Raw genomic sequence first — 24,158 nt, 5'->3', positions numbered from 1 at the left:
TTCACAGCCAGAAGAGGCAAGGAGTGGATTCTTTCCTGGAGCCTCTGGAGGGACTATGGCCTTGCTGACTCCTTGATTTCAGACTTCTCATCTCCTGCACTGTGAGAAAGCACATCTCTGTTGTTTTAAGCCACCAAGTGTACAGTAACGCGCTACAGCAGCAACAGGAAACGGATACAGTAAATGAAGGATTTGAAATGAAAATTGAGACTTGGGATTGAACTATGATTTTGTTATTTGTTAGTAGTGTAATTTGGGGCATATTACTTGATTTCCCTCTCAGGCTGTTTTTTGTTTGTTTGTTTTGTTTTTGTTTTTGTTTTTGTTTTCTGAGATGGATTCTCACTCTGTCACCCAGGCTGGAGTGCAGTGGTATGATCTCAGCTCAGTGCAACCTCTGCCTCCTGGGTTCAAGCAATTCTCCTGCCTCAGCCTCCCAAGTAGCTGGGATAACAGGCGCCACCATCATACCTGGTTAATTTTTGTATTTTTAGTAGAGGCAGGGGTTTTTACCATGTTAGCCAGACTGGTCTTGAACTCTTGAACAAGCCATCTGCCAGTCTCGGCCTCCCAAACTGCTGAGATTACAGGTTTGAGCCATGGTGCTTGGCCTTCTCTTAGATTTTTTTTTTTTCCCCCAAAATGGGGATAATAGACTTTATTTATTTATTTATTTATTTATTTATTTATTTAAATTTTAGAGACAGGGTCTGGCTCTGTTTTCTGGGCTGGAGTGCAGTGGTACAATCATCGCTCACTGCAGCCTCAACCTCCTGGGCTCAAGTGATCCTCCCACCTCAGCCTCCCAAGTACCTGGGACTGCAAGTATGCACCACCACACTCGGCTAATTTTTGTATTTTTTTTTTTTAATTTTGTAGAGATGAAGTCTTGCTGTATTGTCCCTGCTGGTCTCAAACTCCTGGACTCAAGCCATCCTGCCACCTTGGGCTCACAACTTGCTGGGATTATAGGTGTGAGCCAGTGCACCCAGCCGTGATCTTTTAGAGTTACTCTAAGTATTAAGTGGCACAATATAAATATGTGTGTAAAGCACCTAGTAAAAGGCTTGGCACATGATACCCAATACATGAGAAATCTTGGCCCTCATTAATTAATTCAATACATGTATATTAGTTACTACTATGTGCAATACTACTGCCTTTAAGGATCCTACATTCTAGTGAGGGAGACCAAAAATAAATGAATAATAAGTATATTATTATTAGTTTATTTTTAAGATAGTAGTTTATATATAAGCTAGTAGTAAAGGCTTTTAAATTCTTCTTTTTTTTTTTTTGAGACACGGTCTCACTCTGTCCCCAGGCTAGAGTGCATTGGTATGATCATAGCTCACTGCAGCCTTGACCTCCTGGGCTCAAGTGATCCTCCCACCTCAGCCTCTTGAGAAGCTGGGACTATAGGCACATGCCAGCATGTCCAGCTAATTTTTTTGGGGAGATGGAGGTCTCACCATGTTGCCCAGGGTGGTCTGGAACTCCTGGCCTCAAGTGATCCTCCCGCTGCGGCCTCCCAAAATATTGGGATTCCAGGCATGGGCAACCAAGCCCTGCTGCTTTTAAGTTCTTGACTCTGCAAAAGTTGGATATAAGGCTGTAAACAGTACAGGATACAATTCACCCCTAGGAAATGGCAGAAATTAAACAGTGGCAAACAACCCATTAGGTCATGGCCCATAACTCTATGATAATACTTCTCTACTATTTGTAGTTACTACAAAATAATTTCCATTTGCTTGTTGGAAGTGTTACTTTTTAATAAACCTAAAAGTATTCATTTTAAATGATATAGATATGGGTAGATATGATGAATGAAACAGGTAGCGCACATAAATACTTTCTAACTTGTACCATACACAAGACACCTAAAAAGTTACATTTGACCAAATCTTAAATTTTGATACCCAAGTCATTGGATATTTAGAATTTCAAATCCAATCCAGCTTTAAGATAACTATTTTCATTGGAACCATTATTATGTGTTTTGTTACAGGTTTTATGGAGAACATTCTCAGGCACTGAAAATTACTTAAAATTCCCATAAACAAACAGACAAAACCCTCCATTTGAAGAGGCATTAGTTTCAAGAATAAATTACTTATATAAACCTACATAAAGTGTTAATGTCAGGCTTTCACTTCACTTAATTAAAAAAAATTATAGGCTTATGTGTATCATACCATGTTTAAGACAATGTTGCCAAGTCAACTGAAATAAACACAAAGCTATGCTCCTTTAATGTAAACAAATTTGACTAAAATTTAAACAAAAATCAGCAATATCCATTGAAAACCACAAGAACTCAAGATAGCTCTGGGATGTCACCAGTCAAAAAGTATCCTTTCCCACTGCTAGGGTTTAAAATATCTTTGTGAAAATGTGCATAGGGCTGGGGGAGATGGCTCACGCCTGTAATCCCAGCACTTTGGGAGGTGAGAGGATGGCTGGAGCCCAGGAGTTTGAGATTAGCCTGGGCAACAAAGAAAGACTCTGTTTCTCCAAAAAAAAAAATTTTTTTTTTCTTTTTTTGAGACGGAGTCTTGCTCTGTTGCCAGGCTGGAGTGCAGTGGCACAATTTCGGCTCCCTGCAACCTCTGCCTCCCGGCTTCAAGTGATTCTCCTGCCTCAGCCTCCCGAGTAGCTGGGACTACAGGCATGCACCACCACGCCCAGCCAATTTTTGTAATTTTAGTAGAGACTGGATTTCACCAGGTTGGCCAGGATGGTCTCAATCTCTTGACCTCATGATCCACCCTCCTTGGCCTCCCAAAGTGCTGGGATTATAGGCGTGAGCCACAGCACCCGGCCCCCCCAGTTTTTTTTTAATTAGCCAGGATGGTGGTGCACTTCTATAGTCCCAGCTACTTGGGAGGCTGAGGCAGGAGGAATGCTTGAGCCCAGGAGGTTGAGGTTTCAGTGAGCTATGATTGCGCCACTGCACTCCAGCCTGGGCAACAGAGCGAGGCTATGTCTCAAGAAAACAAAACAAAACAAAACAAAAAAAGTGCACAGCAGATTTGGAAAGTTGCAACCCAGAGTCTTCTTTTTTTTTTTTTTTTTTGAGAAAGGATTTCACTCTGTTACCCAAGCTGGAATGCAGTGGTGTGATCACAGCTCACTGCTGCAGCCTCAACCTTCTGGGCTCAAACATTCCTCTTGCCTCAGCCTCCCAAGCAGTCGAGACCACAGGCATGTGCCACCATACCAGGCTATTTTTAAAAAATTTTTTTTGAAGGGATGGGGTCTGGCCTTATTGCCCAGGCTGGTCTTGAATTCCTGGGCTCAAGAAATCCTCTCACCTTGGCCTCCCAAAGTGCTGGGATTACAGGTGTGGGCCACCACACTCTTTAGTAAATTAATTTTGATATATCAATACCAAGGTTATCAATGTTTAATAATTCATTTCACTGGCCAAGCGCAGTGGCTCATGCCTATAATCCCAGCACTTTGGGAGGCCGAGGCGGGTGGATCATGAGGTCAGGAGATCGAGACCATCCTGGCCAACATGGCAAAACCCTGTCTCTACCAAAAATATAAAAAATTAGCCAGGCGTGGTGGCAGGTGCCTGTAATCCCAGCTACTCAGGAGGCTGAGATAGGAGGTTGCTCGAACCCAGGAGGTAGAGGTTGCAGTGAGCTGAGACAGTGCCACTGCACTCCAGCCTAGGCAACAGAGCAAGATTCTGCTTCAAAAAAATAAAAATAAAAATAATAAAAATAGTAATAATTCATTTTACTGGTTACCATTAACAGGGCCTTAGTTATACATTCAAGTGAAAGCCTTAGTCATACATTCAAATGAAGTCATGGGGCTTCAGAGGGAAGAAAGAACTACTCCTAAAGATCAGATGGGCACAGTGGCTCATGCCTGTAATCCCAGCACTTTGGGAGGCCAAGGTGGGAGGATCACTTGAGCCCAGGAGTTGGAGACCAGCCTGGGCAACATAGCGAGATCCATTTCTACAAAAATAAAATAAAATAAATAGCTGGGCATGGTGGTGTGTGTCTGTAGTCCCAGCTACTCAGGAGGCTGAGGCAGGAGGATTGCTTGAGCCCCAGAGATCGAGGCCACAGTGAGTTATGATTGCACCATTGCACTCCAGCCTGGGCAACAGGGCAAGACCCTGTCTCTGAAAAAAAGACTCCTCAAGATGATCCTTGTGGCTGAATTTGAAAACTAAGTCAGCCATACTGGAGTTGGTTGACCAAATCAGCCTGACCCCGAGGTAGAAAATGGTCTTGAGTTACCACAAAGGGATGTTGGTCTGAGGAGGCCAAAAGTTGACCTACTTAGAGCTCCATTGGATTCAGAATGACCTTCAGGTCCTGTTCCTTCATCAGACCTGTCTGCCCTGTTGGTCTGGTGTTTCTTACCTCATCCTGATAATATACACTACTACCCGGAGAAACTTAAGTCTTTGGTTCCTGCAATCTAACATTTCATAAATAATAAACTTGTATTCTTAATCTTGGTTTTGTCTTGCCCATTTCTTTTTCTTTTTCTTTTTTTTTTTTTTTTTAAGATGGAGTCTCACTCTGTCGCCCAGGCTGGAGTGCAGTGGCATGATTTCGGCTCACTGCAGCCTCCATCTTCTGGGTTCAAGCGATTCTCCAGCCTCAGCCTTCTGAGTAGCTGGGACTACAGGTGTCTGCCACAATGCCGGGCTAATTTTTGAATTTTTAGTAGCAACCGGGTTTCACCATGTCAGCCAGGCTGGTCTCAAACTCCTGATCTGAAATGATCCGCCCACCTCGGCCTCCCAAAGTGCTGGAATTACAGGTGTAAGCCACCACGCCTGGCCAGCCCATCTCTTTTTCACTTGAGCCACAGCTATTTCTAGGAAGGCAGTGGCATTTCCTGAGCTGAAATAATTTTTCCATTTCTGAGTCACATTTCCATGGTCCTAGAGGTGAATTTAGTGGATTACATTTTAAGAAACAAACAAAAGGCCAGTTGCGGTGGCTCACGCCTTTAATCCCAGCACTTTGGGAGGCCGAGGCAGGTGGATCACGAGGTCGGGAGATTGAGACCATCCTGGCCAACATGGTGGAATCCCATCTCTACTAAAATACAAAAATTAGCCAGGCGTGGTAGTGCATGCCTGTAGTCCCAGCTAGTTGGGAGGCTGAGGCAGTGGAATCGCATGAACCCAGGAGGCAGAGGTTGCAGTGAGCCGAGATCGCGCCACTACACTCCAGTCTGGCGACAGAGCAAGATTCTGTCTCAAAAAAAATAAAAAATAAAAAACAAACAAAAACCTCAGTCACACAGGGACCAGGCTTTGCCTCCTTCCTCTCCATCTCCCGCTATTCATTCCTTTGCACATTTGCTGAGCCATACGGAAGGGCATGGCCAACAGAGAAGAAAAAGATTGAGTAGTAGTAAAGAAGTCCTACTGTTGCCTTGAATGTCAGCACGTGCACACACACAGGTGCGCACACACACACTTTCATACCTGTCCATTGGCAGTTTCTTTTGGTTTTCAGGATTGCCCTTAGTGTTTGTTTTCATCTGATGTTGCCTAGACCAAAATCCTGGAGGAAAGAATCTGATGAACTAGGTCTTGAACCCCCCCATACATGACCCCTGCCTGTAGGGTCTGCCCCAGGTGGATAATAAATAGGCCATTATCAGTCTCATTTCAGTGTCCACGGTGGAGAGATTTTATTCTTCACCTTGCTCTGGAATTGGCCCCTTTTCTCCTCCAAATCCCAGCCTTGGCCTAGAATTTTGAACTCTGCTTAGAATTCCAAGCTGCCAAATATGTCAGGAGATCAGAGTTAGCTGAGCAGGGAACAAGGGTGTGCTTTTCAGAAGCACGTGGGTCTATTTCACAAGAATATGCCATAAACGATATGGACAAGACTCGCCATAAATTTATGGGAGAAACAACTTATTCCAACTGCTGTCATGCCTGGCTTCCTGCAATCATCTGCTTGGCCTTCCCTGGGCCCAGCCGATGCTGCTCCTCCTTTAACAACTGCTTCTGAATGTCCCTGTGGTGTGGGCCAGAAAGGAGACTCTCTTCTTCCCCAAATCCACCTGCAGTATGGCAGAAACTAGAATTCATGGCTCCTCTCCCAACCCATGCCCACTTCTGCCGCTTAAAGAAAACACCCCATAAAGGGTGGGAAGAGAGAGCGTAACAGCAAGGTCTGTGCATTCCCAGAGATGTGACGCAAGGGCTGTGGGAGGCATGGCACTGCTGGCCTCACGCTGGAGAGCAGGCGCCCGGCCTGGCTTTCAGAGGAAATGCTCCCTGGAATGCGGTCGGCCCTGGCTGCGCCCACGCCTGTGGGGGAGGGGCTTATGTGTCTGGCGCATCATAGGTGGCTCCTGGGGTTTGCCGTGAGTCTCAGCACAGCAGACCTGAGAGGAAAAACATACAACAAACTCAAAGTGTTTCTTCTATGCTCTCACCCAACAACAATCAACACAGAAGACGTCTGTGACCACATGTGTGGGTTTTTTTTCTTCCCACACACCGAGAAGCAAATAATTCTGCCGTGGACTCTAGCCGAGACTCCTCCAATTCAGTTCAATTCAGACACTAGCCACCTAGCGGTAGTGTAAGAAGGCACAGGTTGAGGGCTCAGTCCCCAAGACCACCCCTCACTCCTGATGCCAATTGCAAGCTCCAGGTGGTTTTATCTGTGCATCTAATCAACTGGCAATAAATCAGGGGTCCTGTGACCCCTCCTGTGGCCTCTCCTTGGGTTTGATTAATATGCTAGAGCAGCTCACAGAACTCAGGGAAACTCCGATTTATTATAAAGGATATTACAAAGGATAAAGATTAATAGATGCATAGGGTAAAGTATGGGGGAAGGCAGAGCAGTTTCCATGTCCTCCCCAGGCACCACACCCTCCAGGAACCTCCGCGTGGTCAGCTACCCAGAAGGTCTCCAAACCCGGTTCTTTTGGGTTTTGATGGAGGTTTTATTATGTAGGTGTGATTGATTAAACTATTGGTCATTGGTATCAACTTTACCTTCAGCCCCTCTTCCCTTCCCAGAGGTCGGGGGATGAGGCTGAAGGCCCCAACCCTCCAACCATGCCTTAGCCTTTCCCATGACTAGTCTCTGTTCTGAAGCCACCGATGGGCTGCTGGCCATCTGTCAACTCATCAGCACACAAAAAAGACATCACTTTGGAGATTCCAAGGAATTTAGGAGTTGTACACCGGGAAACAAGGTGGAAGACGAAATATATATTTTTCAATATCGCAGTAGGGTGCAGTAATTTTTTAAGCCAATCCTTTTAGTCCAGTGAAAGATAACTGGAATGAACAGCTCCATAACTCTTGCCAATATAGGCAAAATAGGCTCATGCTGTCTTGGAGAGTAGCTGAGCAAAAGCCACCTCAGTGTTCAGTGTAGGGACCCAGGTCCTGGAGAGGAGGTGGGCCGTGTACATAAGGAGAGCAGGACATTTTTTGGGGGAGCGGGGGTAGGGCCCTGTCACTCAATCCCTGTTCCCTACAAATCAAGGTCAGGATCCCTGGCAAAATGGCCCAGAGCAGCCCCAGTAAGGCCAGGCGCTGGGAGGGCAGTAGGATAACTCAAGTAAAGCCACTCTGACAGGAGAGAGAGTTGAGCTACAGGCTAGCCCCAGTGACAAGGAGCCCGTGGGAAGAGGGAGTGGAAGTGTGGGTGCCATGGGGTTGCTGACACTGGAGCAGGTTCTCACTATCCTTCTGGGGCTTGCCTGGGCCATTCTGGGGCCTGCCTGGGCCATTCTGGGGCCTGCCTGGGCCATTCTGGGGTCTGCCTGGGCCATTCTGGGGCTTGCCTGCCTAAAGGAAATGGCCCATGGAATAAAGCAGGTTTGTTTGCGAGCTGTAAGGCATGGGACTTAGGCCTTCTGGGGCTCCACATCCTCCCCTCTGAGGCAAACCCCACCAGCCCTGGAAGCAGCCTGCACCTCACCTTACTGAACATTAAAGCTTTTGATTGGCTGTTGCTAAACTTTCTTCCTAAAAGGCTTTCCCAATTCATACACCTACCACAAGTGCATCATTCTTTTTCATTTTTGCCAACCTGAAGAAGGGAAAGGGCTCTATTGTGTAATTTACATTTGATTATTACTGAGCGAGAGCCTATTACCATAGGCTTTTCTCTCTTTCTCTTGTCCCTAAAATTCCATTTCTGGGAATATAATCGAAAGAAATTCTCAAAAAGATAGATGTTGAAGAATGTTCACATGGCATAGTTTATTTTTTATTTTTATTTTTATTTTGCAGGAGACCGGAGTTTGATTATTACTCAAATTAGTCTCCCCAAGCATTCGGGGAGCAGAGTTTTTTTTTTTTGTTTTTTTTTTTTGAGACGGAGTCTCGCAGTCGCCCAGGCTGGAGTGCAGTGGCCGGATCTCAGCTCACTGCAAGCTCCGCCTCCCGGGTTTACGCCATTCTCCTGCCTCAGCCTCCCGAGTAGCTGGGACTACAGGCGCCCGCCAACTCGCCCGGCTAGTTTTTTCTATTTTTTAGTAGAGACGTGGTTTCGCCGTGTTAGCCAGGATGGTCTCGATCTCCTGACCTCGCGATCCACCCGTCTCGGCCTCCCAAAGTGCTGGGATTACAGGCTTGAGCCACCGCGCCCGGCCAGCAGAGTTTTTAAGGATAACTTGGTGGGTGTGGGGAAGCCAGCGAGCCAGGAGTGCTGACTCATCAGAGATGAAATCATAGGGAGTCGGAGCCATCTTGTGTTCAGTGAGTTCCTAGGTGGGGGCCCTAAGATCAGATGAGCTAGTTTATTGATCTGGGTGGGGCCAGCTGATCCATCAAGTACAGGGTCTGCAAAATATCTCAAGTCCTGATCCTAGAAGCAGTTCAGGGAGAGCCAGAATCTTATAGTCCTAAGGCATTGTTTATAATAGAAGCAAAAATAATCCAAATGTTCATAAATAGGAAACTGGCTATAGAAATTATGATGTGTCCATACTACGGAAAACCATGCAGTTGGTTATAGATTGAAGTTGACCAACAGAGGCAGACAAAGAAAGATCTCAGGAACATGTAGATAAATGAAAAAAAAAAAAAATATATATATATATATATAATATGTAACAATATATTAATATATCCAGTTAATTTTTTAAATGTTTGCATATATATAATACGTACATAAATTCATAGAAAAGAAACTAAAGGGAAGTGAAAGTATTGATGGAAACTTTGGTAAAAGAAGGTCCAGGCATGTGACTCATGCCTGTAATCCCAGCACTTTGGGAGGCCGAGGCGGGATAATTGCTTGAGGTGAGGAGCTCGAGAGTAGCCGGGGCAACATAGCAAAACCCTGCCTCTATAAAAAAATGGAAATATTAGCCAGGTGTGATGCTGCATGTAGCCCTGTCATCCTAGGTTCTTGGGAGGCTGAGGCAGGAGGATTGCTTGAGCCCAGGAGTTTGAGGCTACAGTGAGCTATGATTGTGCCACTGCACTCCAGCCTAGGCAATGGAGTGGGACTCCATTTCTAAAAGAAGTTAATTAATTAATAAAAATGAAGAGGATGCTCAGCAGACTTCTGAATTCTTTGAGTGTTCACAAGAAAAATAAATTCATGTATCACATGTCCCATAAAAGAAAAAGGGGTTGGGGTTGCTTCTGCATATAAAGCAAGCTAGTTTCAACTTTTATTTTTACCAAACTCTGTCCACTGGAGAAAAGTGCTTGCTGCAGAAAACTGTTTTTCTGGTTCACTGAGGTATAATTGACAAATAACAAGTATATATATTCGAAGTGCACAATGTAATGTTTTGATATAAGTATACATTGTGAAAGGATTATTACGACCAATTTGTAGTAATTAACTTGATGAATTAACATATTCATCAAGTACATAATACATTATTATTAACTGTAGTCGCCATGCTATGCATTCCATCTCAGAAAACTTTGAGTATTACCCTAAAGTTAACTATGACCGTTTAGGAGTTTGCTCTAAAACACTGTTTTTCAAATTTTACTGTGGAAACAAATCGCTTGGGGATCGTGTTAAAATTTGGATTCTGAATCAGTGGGTCTAGAGTGGGGCCCGAAATTCCGTCTTTCTGACAAGCTTCCGGGTGACACCAGGGTTGCTGGTCCCTGAAGCATACTTTTGGTGGCAAGGTTTCCAGCGAGTTGAGGCTCTTGTATTTCTTTACAATCCAGACATCAGTTTCCCCTCCTTGTCATCACAATTCAGTGCATTTACCATTATATGGGGCTTTATATCCCTAGGGAATCAGAACACATGTTGTGGAAAATTGGCTGAGTTGCATCAAAATGCATTGGTTTGGTCTCAGACGTGTTGCCTGTATCTGTAGCTGTATTTCGGTTCCAATAAATGCATGTGGGTCTCAGGTAAACATATTGGTTTAAATGAAAATTCACTGGTTGGGAAACAAAAATAGGATTGCAATGAAAACACATTGCATTAAGTATTTGACATAATTCCCACAAACAGATGCTAGGAAGTCATGTTTTGGTTTCAGTGGCAGTTCATCGAAATCACTGGCATGCTATTTGTGTCTCTGAATATGTATGAGTTTTGATGAAAATGCATTGTGGAAAGAAATCAGTCAAGCTCTTCCTATACAGTCCAGCTGTAATGTTCTTCTAAATTTTATATTGCTATACCATCTTTTCTCTTGTTTATGAATACATATTATTTTTAATGTTCCATATTGCTTAGTGTTGCAGTAAATATAACCATTTTGTTTGTGTCTTGAGTTTCTCATGTAGTGGATACATACACTAAACATTAAAGAATACCAATGTGACTAAAATCTGTTATATTAACTAGAAAGTACCTTTAAATTTTTTTAATCTCAAAATATTATTATTTCTGCATTCACTTTTATATAGAAGGATACATTCTAAAAAAATATTGGACTAAATCTAGAATCAATTTTGAAATCATAATACCATACATTAAACAGATGGAAATATTGGCAATATTTGAGCAAATACATGGTGTAATTACAGTAAAGCAATTTACAGAACTGATGAGAACCGAATTACAATTTGTATCAAATTAATGCCCCGAAAGAAACCTTCATTAACTGTTGTATTATGTTAGTGATCTCTGTTGCTACCCAAAGACTAAATGGTCAGGGGGTGGAAGAGGGGCAAGAAATTTAATTTCATTTAAATTGTGACAGTGTTCCTATGCAGTATTTTAGACACTTCAATGGGTCAAAAGCATACAGCATGCTCAGCCAATTAGCTGGTATGCAAAATTATTCTTAATTCTTTGTGAGAATTGTAGACAGTGGGTTGAGGAGGTGGAAATAAAAGCTGCATAGTTACAAATAGTTAAAGGTCATTATCTACGTACCAAATCTAACTCGAGAAGAAAATCTTGCGATACTGTTATATAGCCGAATGTGCTTCACCCACAGAGAAGCTCAGTGTTATCCCTGGGCCTTGTAAATAAGGGTGCAATGCACTGAATGCTTATGTCCCCTCCAAATTCATACACTGGTATTCTAATTCCCAAGGTGATAGTATTAGCAGATGGGGCCTTTGGGAGGTGATGAGGATGGAGCACTTGTGAGTGGGATTAGTGCCCTTACAAAGAGACTGCAGAGAGCTCCCTTGCCTCTTCCACCATGTGAGGACACAGGGAGAAGACGGCTGTCTATGAGCTGAGAAACAGGCACTCATCAGACACTGAGTCAGCTGAGGTATTGATCTGGGACTTCCCAGCCTTCAGAACTGTGAGAAATAAATTTATGTTTAAAAGACACCCAGTTTCATGTATTTTTGCCATAGTAGCCCAAACAGACTAACAATGGGTATCATTTTGTTGAGCCAGTTATAAAATCCAAGTCCAGGTCAAAACTGCAGGCTGGTATTAGCTGGGCATGGTGGTGCATGCCTGTAGTTCCAGCTACTCCAGAGGCTGAGGTGGGACGATGGCTTGGGCCCCAGAGGTCAAGGCTGCTGTGAGTGGCGATTGCACCACTGCACACCAGCCTGGGGGACACAGCAAGACCCTGTCTCAAAAACACAAAAATACAAAAAACTTGCAGGCTCCACAGCTACCTGAACTTCAACCTACCTTCTTTCAATACTATGCCCAGAACATAGTCTCTCTCAATGACCCAGTCAAGCTGGAAAAAAAAAAAAAAAAAGAAGACATCACGACCTTCTCTCTTCAAAATCTAGCCTTGATATATATTTTGAGGGGACACATTCTGAAGTGTATCAGCACGATACATCATATCATCTGCAACTTACTTTCAATGGCCTAGAAAAAATATGATATCTACTATCTATTTATCTACCTACCTACCTATCAAGAGATAAGCAAACATGATGAAATAATAACAGTTGTTAAATCCACGTGAGGGGTATCTGGCTGTTTGTGTGCCATTTTTCAACTTTTCTAATTGAGCTTACTTTTTTAAAAAAGGCAGGAAACAGTACATGGCCTTGATTGTGAAGACAGACAAGGAAGAGCTGAGCCCTTCTTGTTTCCCGATACATCAAAAATGCAGGACACATGGTCAGTGCTAATACATACTCCTTAAACTTAAGAAACTCCTAAAAATTAACTTTGCTTGTGGAGTGTCAAACCAGAAATCAGTTAAAACAAAGAAAAATTTGAGATTTTTCTAGGGGTAAAAATTTCGTATTGATTTTCTGAGTTACCCCAGCCCACTGTCCCTGGGTACGCCTCTTGCCCTGGTAAAGGGTGTCACCCTTGTTCCCCAGGATCTCTCTAGAGTTTCAGTCTTGTTTCCCTGGCTGGAGTGCAATAGCGCGATCTCGGCTCACTGCAACCTCTGCCTCCCAGGTTCAAGCGATTCTCCTGCCTCAGCCTCCCAAGTAGCTGGGACTACAGGCACCCAACACCATGCCTGGCTAACTTTTTGTATTTTTAGTAGAGATGGGGTTTCACCATGTTGCCCGGGCTGGTCTTGAACTCGTGACCTCAGGTGATCCGCCCACCTCGGCCTCCCAAAGTGCTGGAATACAGGCGTGAGCCACTGTGCCAGGCCCAGGATCTCTTATACAGTAGAATTCTACTCTGTCATTAAAGAGGCAAGCATAAGCTATTCCAAAACCAAGAAAGAGCACAACCCTAAGTGCCCAGAATGGTGAACAATTAAAGAGCTTTAACTGCTTGGCAGAGTCTTTATGTTACCTACATAGAAACCTACAAAAGAGGCTAGGCGCGGTGGCTGATGCCTGTAATCCCAGCATTTTAGGAGGCCGAGGCGGGTGGATCATGAGGTCAGGAGTTCAAGACCAGCCTGGTCAATATGGTGAAACCCCGTCTCTACTAAAAACACAAAAGTTAGCCAGGTGCGGTAGCACACACTTGTGATCCCAGTTACTCGGGTGGCTGAGGCCCGAGAATAGCTTGAACCTGGGAAGTGGAGGTTGCAATGAGCTAAGTTCATGCTACTGCACTCCAGCCTGGGCAATGGAGCAAGATTGTAAAAAAAAAAAAAAAAAGAACAGGCCAAGGAAAATCAATGAAGACAGAGTCTGCATGTACTACAGGTGAAAGAAATGTTCAAAAACTACAAAAAAAATTAGCTGGGCATGGTGGCACCCACCTGTAGTCCCAGCTACTCAGGACGCTGAGGCAGAAGAATCGCTTGAACCCGGGAGGTGGAGGTTGCAGTGAGCTGAGATTGCACCACTGCACTCCAGCCTGGGCGACAGGGTGAGACTTTGTCTCAAAAAACAACAACAACAACAACAACAAACAAACAAACAACAACAACAAAAAACAACAACAACAGCAACAACAAAAATCTGTAAAAGATAATAACCCCTCAAGTATTTGAGAAGTAACGCATTCTGGGGACCAGTCATGCTCATTTCCTCCATCTTCTGAAAAAAACACAATTGTTCTTCTAGATACTTCTCCAGTGTTAATTTAAAGATGGCAATGGTAATACAAAGGTGACTGAGTCACATGTCAAGTCAAAAAGCTAGTCTTAGATATGACTTTACATTTCTCTTTCTCATCCCTTTGGTTCTTTAGAGACAGTCACCGGAATGAGTATTAAAGTCTGATAATTTCAGACATTTGTTTATTCTTTGGTCTAAGTATATACTCTCATGGGGTTTTCTGTAATATTCATGTCAGAATCATCATTCCTTTACACTCTCTGCAGTCCTTGGTTGAGGAATGTCTTATTCATTTCATTCATTCTAAAAGATTTATTGAAGTGCTATGATATGCCAGTGTTTGGGATACATACACAATAAAAGAGCCTTCCATTACTGACAGATTTTTCTCCTTGCAACTTCTCTCCCTTCCCACTGCCCCAGCCTCATGGGAATACCTCCTTCAGAAATATGTAAGTTATAGCACAAGCTCTTTGTTAGAACTCCTAATTCTAATTCAAGATCCATTTTTTTCAATGTTTTATTATAAAACCTTTCAAGCATATCTCAGAATTGAAGGAACTGTACAGTGAACACTCATATGCTCACCAGCTAGATTCAACAATAAACATTCTACTGTACTTCTTTTACTATTTATCCATTTATCCAGCTCTTTCCACCCACCAATTCATCTTGTCTTTATTTATTTTTATTTTTATTTTTTTGAGATTGAGCCTCACTCTGTGGCCTAGGCTGGAGTGCAGTGGTGCGATCTCAGCTCACTGCAACCTCTGCCTCCCAGGCTCAAGTGATTCTCCTGCCCCAGCCTCTTGAGTAGACGGGATTACAGGCGTGCACCACCACGTCCAGCTAATTTTTGTATTTTTAGTAGAGACGGGGTCTTACCATGTTGGCCAGACTAGTATCGAACTCTTGACCTCAGGTGATCCTCCCGCCTTGGCCTCCCAAAGCATCTTGTCTTTTTAACTCATTTCTAAGTATGCTGCAGGCAGCAATACACTTCTCCCCATATGTTCCAACATGCATATCTTTTATTAGAGTTCAATATTGGGTTTTTTTTTTTCTTTTGAGGTAAAATTTAAGTACAATAAATGCACAGTTTCTAAGTGTGCCACTCAGCAAGTTGCAAGGAGGGCCATGTATGCGAGCAAGGCAAATCCCTGGCAAGATCCAGTACATTAAGACTTCCCTGAAAGCTCCCCTGCATAGCTGGTCCCCATCCCATGGCCCAACTCCCAAAGGTAACCCTTTCTCTGGATTCCCCTGCCCCCACCTTAGATTAGTCCATAGGTTAGTTTTGCTTGTTCTGGGATGATATATATAAACAGTATGTGCTTTCTTGTGTAAGGCTTCTTCCATTCAGCCCAGCATTTTTGGAATTCATCATGATGTTGTATATATCAATGGTTCCTCCCTTTTTTTTTTTTTTTTGAGACGAAGTCTCACTCTGTTACCCAGGCTGGAGTGCAATGGCGCGATCTCAGCTCACTGCAACCTCTGCCTCCCGGGTTCAAGAGATTCTTCTGCCTCAGCCTCTTGAGTAGCTGGGATTGCAGGTGTGTGCCACCACAGCCGACTGATTTTTGTATTTTCAGTAGAGAGGGGGTTTTACCATGTTGACCAGGCTGGTCTCGAACTCTTGACCCCAGGTGATCCACCCACTTCAGCCTCCCAATGTGCTGGGATTACGGGTGTGAGCCACTGCGCCCAGCCAGTTCCTTCCTTTTTTATTGTGTAGTATTTCGTTGTCTGAATTTGCTACAGTTAGTTTATTCATTCTCCTATTGGTTGTTTTCAGCTTTTATTTATTTATGAATAAGGCTATGGACATTTTTGAGCAAGCCTCTTTGAGGACATATGCTTTTATTTCTCCTGGGTGAGTAACCTAGGCACGGAATTGCCAGGTCATAATGTAGGTGCACTCGGCCATCCATATCCATGGGTTCCACATTCATGGATTCAACCAATATTCATGAATTCCATAAAAAATCAAGGGGTGGGAGAAAGGATGATCATGTCTGTATGGAACATGTATAGACTTTTTTCTTGTTATTATTTCCTAAACTGTATACAGCATAATTATGTTCACTATCTGAGTGGTGGGATCAGCTGAACTCCAAACTTCAGCATCATGCAATACACTTACATAACAAACCTGCATACGTACCACCTGAATCTAAAATAAAAGTGGAAATTATTTTTTTAAATACAGTATAACAACTATTATATAGTCTTTACCTTGTACTAGGTATTATAAGTAATCTAGAGATGATTTAAAGTATACAGGAGGATGTGTGTGGGTTATATGCAAATACTATCCTGTTTTATATCAGAATCCTGAGCATCTGTGATTTTGGTATCTGCAGGGGGACCTCGAACCAGTCCCCTGCAGATACTGATGGATGATTATGTTTTGCATAAGAAATTGCGGGCTGGGCATGGTGGTTCACGTCTGTAATCCTAGTACTTTGGGAGGCCAAGGTGGACGGATCACTTGAGGTCAGGAGTTTGAAACCAGCCTGGCCAACATGGTGAAACCCTGTCTCTACTAAAAATACAAAAAAATTAGCCGGGCATGGTGGCGGGAGCCTATAATCCCAGCTACTCAGGAAGCTGAGGCAGGAGAATTGCTTAAACCTGGGAGGCAGAGATTGCAGTGAGCCAAGATCGCGCTACTACCCTCCAGCCTGGGGGACAAGAGTGAGACTCTGTCTCAAAAAAAAAAGGAAATTGAAAAATCTTTTTCAAGATGTATTTTAAATTGATAAAACACTAACTTAGTATACATTTAGATTAAGAAAAACATTGCTATATAGGTTGATCAATGTGATATGGTTTGGCTCCATGTCCCCACACAAATCTCATGCAAATTGTAATTCCTAATGTTGGGGGAGGGACCTGGTGGGAGGTGATTGGCTCATGAGGGAGAATTTCCCCCTTGCTGTCCTCACGATAGTGAGTGAGTTCTCATGAGATCTGGTGGTTTTAAAGTGTGTAGCACTTCTGCCTTCACTCTCTCTCCTGTTGCCGTGTGAAGATGTGCTTGCTTCCCCTTTGCCTTGTGCCATGACTGTAAGTGTCCTGAGGCCTCCCCAGCCATGCTTCCTGTACAGCCTACAGAACTGAGTCAATTAAACCTCTCTTCATAAATTACGCAGTCTCTGAGAACAGACTAATACATGATGCTAAATGTCTCAACATTCTCTACTCTTTGGGTGAATATTTGCTTATGTAAGCTGTGGAGAGAAGAAAATTAAAGAAGCTAGGGAAAGCTCTCTGGGCCACCGTCCACTACTAGTGTTGCCTTAATTATTAGTCCTACATCATTTTAGAACTTGCACTTCAATGGCAATGGGTATTCCTCCAGGACTGGAATGCAGTTTCACCAGAACTTTCTCCTGACACACCTTGTGGCTCTGAGTCACAGACGTTTTTCTTAAAGGGAGTGTCTTTCATCTCAGGGCCTCAAGCTGCCTGTCATTCCCCATAGTCCAGAGATCCTCCTCCCCTGTGATCACCTTCCAGCTTGCATTCTCTCTCCTCACTCCCTTTCCTTCTAGTTCCCGCAGCCACTGCTGAACGGCCACATGCCAGCTCTCTGCCTTTCTACGGTTTGCCATTTCACAAGCCTGTCTCACAAGCCCTAGCCTCAGATTTTATAAGGTTTATCGGTAAATTGCAGAATGAGAGGTTTTATCTTGCGTTACAGGAATTTCAGGCAGAAGCAAGCAGATGCCGTAACAGGCCAGTCCAAGCACAACACAATCCACAGGTCAGGGCTCAAAGCTCATGTGACCTGCCTCTCCCAGGCACTGAGCTGACACCCTGGCCACACCTCTCAACTTCCTAATCGTCTTCTTGCAGGAAAGAAAAGTTAAGCATTCCAGGCCGGGCGCGGTGGCTCACGCCTGTAATCTCAGTACTTTGGGAGGCTGAGCCTGGCGGATCACGAGGTCAGGAGATCGAGACCATCCTGGCTAACACGGTGAAACCCCATGTCTACTAAAAATGCAAAAAATTAGCCGGGCGTGGCGGCGGGCGCCTGTAGTCCCAGCTACTTGGGAGGCTGAGCCAGGAGAATGGCGTGAACCCGGGAGGCGGAGCTTGCAGTGAGCCGAGATCGGGCCATTGCACTCCAGCCTGGGCGACAGAGCGAGACTCTATCTCAAAAAAAAAAAAAAGAAAAGTTAAGCATTCTAAAGTGTTCAGCTGATTTGAGCATTTTGTCCAGGACATCTGATTCCAATGTTTGAATGTGTGTGTTTGTGTCTGTGTCTGTGTGTGTGTGTGTGTAAAGAGAGGGTCTCCTTGTGTTGTCCAGGCTGGCCTTGAACTCCTGAGTTCAAGTGTGGTAGTACACACCTGTAGTCCTAGCTACTGACCCTCCTGAGTATCTAGGACCACAGGTGTGTGCTACCTACCATGCTAGAATCAAATGTGTATTTTGCATTTGTAAATTTATTGGCGTAAGTGACAGAGTCCAGGCATATAGTAAAATTGGTGACTCTGAAGAACAAATATTTCATTTTCTTCCATTTTCTCTCAGTTCTTGCAAACTTTCCTGAAATCTTGTCTCAGTTGAGAAACATGTTCTCACCATAGTCACATGAAGGGTGAAACTCGTCTTCCCAGTGGTCATAATGAACACAGCTCATATTGTCCAGGTATTTTCTTCCACTAGAGGGATTTTACTGCCCTCCACTTTATTCTCCCAAGAAACTTTTAGTTAAAAAGCTTAAATGTGGCCAGGTGCAGTGGCTCATGCCTGTAATCCTAGTACTTTGGGAGGCCGAGGTGGGCGGATTACCTGAGGTCAGGAGTTCGAGACCAGCCTGGCCAACGTGGCAAACCCCTGTCTCTACTAAAAATACAAAAATTAGCCCGGCATGATGGTGCATGCCTGTAATCTCAGCTACTCAGGAGGCTGAGGCAGGAGAATCACTTGAACCCGGGAGGTGGAGGTTGCAGTCGGCCGAGATAGCGCCATTGCAGTCTAGCCTGGGAGACAGAGCAAGACTCTATTTCGGAAAAAAAAAAAAAAAAGAAAAAGCTTCAATGTTCTCACCACACACATATGCAAATGGTAACTGTGTGAGGTGATGGATGTGTGAATTAGCTTGATTATGATCTCTCACCTCACAAGATACATGTCTATCAAAACATCGCATTGTACACTTTGAATATATACAACTTTTAGTTGTCAATTATACCTCAGTAAAGCTGCAGGGGAGGGAAAGTTTTAGCCACAAAGAAGATCCAGTTGGAAAATCTTAACATCAAATGCTAGTTTTGCATGTAATTTTTTTTTCTTTAAAAAATACATGGCCATAATACAAAATTCAAAAGGCAAAATGATAAGTTGCAAAGCTTGTCTCTGTTCCTCCCCTTTCCCCTAGTCATCAGATCTTCCCAAAGTCACCTATACATACTGTTACTAGGTACTTGTGTATTTCTAGACATCCCAAACTTTTCTTAACATATACATATTATATAATCTCCTCATCACATAAATGTTAGCATAAGAGACAGCAAGTTGCCTGTCTCAACATCCATTCTCCCACCTTCTTTCTTTTTCTTTTCTTTTTTGACATGGAGTTTTGCTCTGTCACCCAGACTGGAGTGCAGTGGCATGAACAATGGCTCAGCACAGCCTTGACCTCTTGCCTCAGCCTCCTGAGTAGCTGGGACTACAGGCACGTACCACCTGGCTAATTTTTAAATTTTTATAGAGACAGAGTTTTGCCATGTTGCCCAGACTGGTCTCAAACTCCTGGACCTAAGGGATCTTTTGACCTTGGCCTCCCAAAGTGATGGGATTACAGGCGTGAGCCACTGCGTCTGATCTCCTCACTCTTTTTATAACAGTACTCCAAATGTATTTGAAGCGACTCTCATTGCTGTCCAGCAAAAACCTGCATTTCTCAGCCTTTCTGTTAGCTAATAATGTAGGGGCTATGTAACTAAGTTTTAGAGACTGGAGTGGAAGATACTAGAATGTAACATTTGTCAGATCTTTTGCCTTTCTGCTGGCTGGGATATGGACTTGATGAATGGAACTTATGCAGCCTTCTTGGACCGTGAAACAGCCTACTTGGGATGGTAGAGCAACAAGATGGAGGAAATGAGGTCCTGAGAATGATGGAGTTCCCTTGTAAGCCATGGCCCTGTCTATATCTATTTTTGTTGTTGTTGTTGTTTTAAGCAGTTGAAACAGCTTAAACACCATAACAAGCTCACTGTTACTTGCAGCAAAATACAATTCTTTTTTTAAACATAGGCAATTTTTATTTGTCAATTATACCTTAACAAAAAATGTAATAGTCAAAACAAATGATATAGCCATGGATCAAAAAATAAGTCACATTGAAAACTAGAAAACATTTTGAATTGACAGTTGTGAAAATGCCACACGTCAAATATTGTGGCATTCCACAAAATCTATTTTGAGTGAAACGTATAGCGCGAAAGCCTATAAAATGCTGACATTTAAGAAGTGGGAAAGATTTTTTTAAATTAGCTAGTCATCCAAATTAGAATTAGAAAACAACAGCAAAATAAATTCAAAGATCAAAAAATGAAAACTAAATTTAAGAGCAGAAGTAAATAAATACAACTAAAATTTATAACATAGAGCATTACAAAGACAAGCAGTTCTTTAAAAAGCCTAATACAATGGAAAAACCTGTGAGCAAGAGTGGAAAAGCAAAAAAAGAAAGGACACAAACTATATTAAGAATGTAAGAGGGGGCTGGGCACAGTGGCTCATGCCTGTAATCCCAGTATTTTGGGAAGCCAAGGCAGGAGGATCACTTGAAGTCAGGAGTTCGAGGCCAGCCTGGTCAACATGGTGAAAACCCATCTCTACTAAAATTACAAAAAAAAATTGGCTGGGCGTGGTGGCACATGCCTGTAGTCCCAGTTACTTGGGAAGCTGAGGGAGGAGAATGGCTTGAACCCAGGAGGCAGAGGTTGCAGTGAGCCAAGATCAAGCCACTGCACTCCAGCCTGGGCCACAGAGAGAGACTCTGCCTCAAGAAACAAAAACGAAAACGAAAAAAACAAAGAGGAATGTAAGAGGGGCCAGGCGTGCTGGCTCACACCTGTAGTTCCAATGCTTTGGGAGGCTGAGGCAGAAGGATCACTCGAGCCCAGGAGTTTGAAACTGGTCTAGACAACATAGTAAGACACTGTCTCTCCAAAATAAAAGTAAGAGGAGACATAAATGTAGAAGCTGTAGACATGAAAGAGATAATAAAATTTTTCTATTTATAGGCAGTTTTATAAAAACAAATTACAAAATATAGATGAGATAAGTTATGTTCTATTAAAGATATAAGGTATGGTATAATACAGTAAAATACAATTCTTAACAGATGTGTGTACCATACATAGTGCACTACACCTTGCTTTCTTTCTTAACAATAGGTCTTGGAAATGAATCTGTAGAGTACATAGAGAACTGTCTCATTCCTTGTAATGACTGAATGTTATTCCTTTATACGACTGAACCATCATTTATTTAAATGTGTCTTATTGATAGCATTTAGATTGTTTCCAGTCTTTGCTATTATTAAAAAAAGGCACAATATACAAACCCATCATTTCACACACTTGCAACTCCATCTGTAGGATAAATTCCAATAAGTGGAATCACTAGGTTTAAAGGCATGCTCATATTTATTTGGATCGATTTCACAGAGAAGCTATACCATCTTACACTACTCCCAGCAAAGTAAAAGAATGCCTATTGAGTGTCCTAACAACAGCATCATTAAGGCAGCACATTCCAATGTCTGTTGCATTTCTTTCATGAAGCTGAGCACCTTTTCCTGGCTGCATAGTCTTCTAACCAACTCTATCATAGTAGAACTTGTTCCTCATCACCAGCAGGTGAGCATTTGCTAGCTTCAGATCTGAAACTTTTATTTTCCTCTAGTAGGCTTCCGAAAGTAACCCTCTTGCTTCATGGATTAGGTGAGCCAGAATGCCAAATAACTTATAATTGAGAAATAAAACTCATGCGAATGAGAATTTGTCTCCAAACGTAGAAATGTTTCCATCAATGTCTCTCTTTCCACAACTTGCATTTGTGAAATTTAGAATGAATGTCGGAAGTAGGAAAAGACTCATTCTGTCCTAGTAGAATCTTTGTATATTTCCTAGAATACTTATTGTAGGATTAAATTGAAAACAAAATCATCCAGTTTTACACTTACTAAGGAAGAAAATGATCACAGCAACATATAAGATGTTGACAAAGGGCTGGGCGCGGTGGCTCACGCCTGTAATTCCAGTACTTTGGGAGGCCGAGGCAGGCGGATCATGAGGTCAGGAGTTCCAAACCAGCACGACTAACATGGTGAAACCCCATCTCTACTAAAAATACAAAAACTAGCCGGGCGTGGTGGCATGTGCCTGTAATTCCAGCTAGTCAGGAGGCTGAGGCAGGAGAATCGCTTGAACCCAGGAGGCAGAGGTTGCAGTGAGCCAAGATCGCGCCACCGCACTCCAGCCTGGGTAACAGAGCAAGGCTCCGTCTCAGAAAAAAAGAAAGAAAGAAAAGAAAAGAAAGGAAAACGAAGGAAGGAAGGAAGGAAGGAAGGAAGGAAGGAGGAAGGAAGGAAGGAAGGAAGGAAGGAAGGAAGGAAGGAAGGAAAGAAAAGAAAAGATTGACAAAGAATGAAGTCCAACACATGAGCTTTGACCAACATTCCAATAGATGGCAGTATTGGCTAACTTTTTCCTTAAAAACTTAGGTTCTTTTCAAGATGCTAATTAAACCTTGTTAGAGACAATAGATATATTTTGTGTAATTTCTCAATGAGAAGTATGTGTAGTTTATTATATGTTGTGCTCTATATTGTAAAAAATAACAAAAACCCTGAAGTGGTAATATCGTAAGGCAATAATAATGCAGTAACCGAGGTATGAATGAACAGTTTTGAGCACTAAAACACACTAAGGGCTTTGTTACGGACTGAAATATGTCCTCTCCCCACAGTCACAGGATTATGAAGCCATAATCCTCAATGTGACTATATTTGGAATCAGGGCCTTTAAGGACATAAATAAATTAAATGAGGTCATAAGAGTGGAGCCCCAGTCTGATAGGACTGGTGTCCTTACAAGAAGAGGGAGATTCCCCAGAGAGTCCTCTCTGTCGGCTTGGACACAAAAGAAAGGCCATGTGAGGACACAGAGAGAAGGTGGCTGTCTACGAGCTAGGAAGAAAGGCCTCACCAGAAACCAACCCTCACAGTAGCTCGATCTTGGACTTCCAGCCTCTGGAACCGTGAGAAAAATAAATGTTTGCGATTAAAATCGGTTGCATTTTGTTAAGGCGGGCCTAGCAAATGAATGCAGGCTCTTTCCTAACATTGTCTCTTTAAGAGCTCACCAGCCTGAGGTAGGAATCATTCCATCTGTATTACTAATGAGACCGCTAAGGATCAAAGGGGTGAGTAAATTGCTTAGCAGTGCCTAGGTTTTATGTAATGAGTTTGGCTAAAACGGTAGGGCTCCCTGATTCTAACCTCCCTGCAGGCTTTCCACCACATCCACTGACCTCTACATGGCGAAAACCAAGGGTTCACTCTGTCTTCAGGGAGCTCCACCCAGCAGCAGCTTTTGACAGAGCTGTTCACTTTCTCTTCCTGGAGCTGTGGCTTCCAGAGTCCATGCTCAGCAGTTCCCTTCCTTCTTCGGCTTCTTCTTCTTCAGGGAAATGGTGTCCTTCATTTCCCTGACTCTAAACATTGGAGAACTCCACGTCCAGTCTTGGGCCTCTTCCCTGCTCAGCCACAAGCACTCCCTAGGTGACCTCAGCCGTGTGGTTGTTGGCCACAGCCTCCAAACTGGTTTTGCTGCCTCCACACTTGTCCCCCTGCCCTGACCGAGCAGCCAAGGTGACTCTGTTAAGATATGAGGCAGATTGCGCCATTGCTTGACTCAAGCCCCTCCAAAGTCTCTGCTCTCACTCAGAGGAAAAGCTGAGGGTTTTTTTGTTTTTTTCTTTTTCTTTTTGTTTTTTTGATGGAGGTTTCACTCTTGTTGCCCAGACTGCAGTGCAGTGGTGTGATCTCGGCTCACTGCAACCTCCACCTCCAAGCGATTCTCCTGCCTCAGCCTCCACAGGTGCCTGCCACCAAGCCCGGCTAATTTTTGTATTTTTAGTAGAGATGGGGTTTCCCCCATGTTGGCTAGGCTGGTCTTGAACTCCTGACCTCAGGTGATCCACCTGCCTCGGCTTTGCAAAGTGCTGGGATTACAGGCATGAGCCACAGTG

General features: G+C 43.4%; 1 long non-coding RNA gene across 1 annotated transcript; it reads right to left on the bottom strand.

The window, feature by feature from the left end:
* Positions 1-1,294: 1,294 nt before the first annotated feature.
* On the bottom strand, positions 1,295-23,512 carry LOC117088650. The gene is made up of 4 exons (XR_004439261.1): positions 23,439-23,512; positions 6,234-6,387; positions 5,474-5,552; positions 1,295-1,641 (listed from the first exon to the last, which is right to left on the bottom strand). It is a non-coding gene; the product is annotated as an uncharacterized LOC117088650 (long non-coding RNA).
* Positions 23,513-24,158: the final 646 nt, after the last annotated feature.

Source organism: Trachypithecus francoisi, unplaced genomic scaffold, assembly GCF_009764315.1.
Source record: "Trachypithecus francoisi isolate TF-2019V2 unplaced genomic scaffold, Tfra_2.0 Lachesis_group10, whole genome shotgun sequence".
In the NCBI taxonomy this organism is placed as follows: Eukaryota; Metazoa; Chordata; class Mammalia; order Primates; family Cercopithecidae; genus Trachypithecus; species Trachypithecus francoisi.
Note: the sequence above shows the minus strand (reverse complement) of the source record. Positions and strands in the feature narration are given on the sequence as shown.